Genomic DNA, 2,098 nt, shown 5'->3' with positions numbered 1-2,098 from the left:
TACTCTTGATGCTCATCTACGGCCTGATCCAGCACTCTTCGCAGGGCACACTCCAGAAAAAATGCATATGGGATGAGGTCGATGATGTTGCCTTGGGTTTGACTGACCAGGTTTGTCACCTCCGCAAAAGGACGCATGAGCCTACAGCCATAGTGCATGAGCGTTCAGTAACGTGGCCAAAAAATACCAATCTCCGCAGAAGCTGTCCTCTTTTTTTTTTTTTTTTTATAAAAAAAAAAATCTGTTCTTAACAGTTTAATCTCTGTTTTGTCCCCTATCAGGGGCCGGTGTATGGAATAGATTTTAGGAACCGGGAGATGGAAAAAGATGCTTGGTCGGTCCTCTTACTTCCAATTTGGGGCACTGCGCATTCGCCTTGCAATGTACTGTGCAATCCCAATATGAGTAGTGTGTTTAAGTAGTACCATTCCTATCAGTTTAATCCCTGTTACGTCCCCTATCAGGGGACGTTTATGGAATAGATTTTAGACAACCGCAAAGAGTTGTCAATAGTTGACACACTCATGACATAAATTTTATTCCTCTATGCGTCAATCTTGGTGTAGTGATGACTGTGCTCGTGCGCACTTTTGGGAGATTGCAGGCGATGGGGGTTTTTCAAAGCCTATGGTCGTGCTGAGGTAGTTCAGTGACAGTTAAGTGACACAGAAAACAATGATTCTGCAGTGTGGGTCAATTGTTGGCCTAATAGGCTTTAATGATCACCTTAGATGATCACAAAGAAAATGAATGTTTTTTATATGCAAAATTATCCAGCCGATCGCTTTTGGTCTGTTCACAATGAAGCAACGACCTTATCATCTGGGGTGTGCCAACATTGCCATTGCCAACACACTCATAGAGGTGGTCGCTTCATTGTGATACACAAGCCCCTTCACCACAACAAGGTAACGATCACGAAGGGGAATTGACACATGTATGTGCCTTTTTCTTTTTTTGTTTGGTTTTTGCAGCCACAGTGCAGCACCAGAGGCCCAAAAAATTAGGCATGTGCACATGCCTGAAAAACTAGGTATTGTTGCAGCCGCTGCTATAGCAGCGGCCAGAAAAAATGATGTTTCCCAGGCAGAAAGTGCCCTAAAACATTGTAGCTTGAACCTTAGTTGGTGGCGGATAAGTCACGCAAGTCATCAGGCATTCAGAGATAAAATTCAGCAGCGTGTGGACCATTTTTAGCCCAAGGCAGCCCAGGCCTTTTTTAGTCGAATGTATCGCCCACTGTCAGTCCCTTCGGGATCCATGCCTCATTCATCTTAATAAAGGTGAGGTAATCTAGACTTTTTTGACCTAGGCGACTTCTCTTCTCAGTGACAATACCTCCTGCTGCACTGAAGGTCCTTTCTGACAGGACACTTGAAGCGGGGCAGGCCAGAAGTTCTATCGCAAATTGGGATAGCTCAGGCCACAGTTCAAGCCTGCACACCCAGTAGTCAAGGGGTTCATCGCTCCTCAGAGTGTCGATATCTGCAGTTAAGGTAGTCTGCTACCTGTCGGTCGAGTCGTTCTCTGAGGGTGGACCCCGAAGGGCTGTGGCGATGTGTAGGACTTAAAAAGCTCTTCATGTCCTCCATCAACAACACGTCTGTAAAGCGTCCTGTTCTTGCCGGCGTGGTCGTGGTAGGAGGAGGGTTACTTTCACCTCTTCCCCTGTTAGATTCCCGTTGTGCTGTGACATCACCCTTATACGCTGTGTAAAGCATACTTTTTAATTTATTTTGGAACTGCTGCATCCTTTCCGACTTGAGGTAATTTGGTAGCATTTCAGGCACTTTCTGCTTATACCGGGGGTCTAGTAGCGTGGCAACCCAGTACATGTTGTTCTCCTTCAGCCTTTTTATACGAGGGTCCCTCAACAGGCACGACAGCATGAAAGACCCCATTTGCACAAGATTGGATGATCTCACTGAAGGTATGTTCTTCCCCCCAGCCACGTACAACACCACGGGTACCAGATAGGTGACAACGAGCACCCTGGGATGCCTGCTGTGGTTGGTCTTCCTCCTCAAAGCCACATTCCTCCTCTGACTCCTCTAATTCACACTCCTCTTCCAGCGTTGCCGCAGGTCTAGCAAGAGAT

The 2,098-nt window shown here is 46.6% G+C and overlaps 1 pseudogene; it reads left to right on the top strand.

The window, feature by feature from the left end:
• Positions 1–211: 211 nt before the first annotated feature.
• LOC120996720 lies at positions 212–392 on the top strand (annotated as a pseudogene).
• Positions 393–2,098: the final 1,706 nt, after the last annotated feature.

Source organism: Bufo bufo, chromosome 3 (assembly GCF_905171765.1).
Source record: "Bufo bufo chromosome 3, aBufBuf1.1, whole genome shotgun sequence".
Classification (NCBI taxonomy): domain Eukaryota; kingdom Metazoa; phylum Chordata; class Amphibia; order Anura; family Bufonidae; genus Bufo; species Bufo bufo.
The sequence above is the reverse complement of the archived record's forward strand: the minus strand, read 5'-3'. Positions and strand labels throughout refer to the sequence as shown.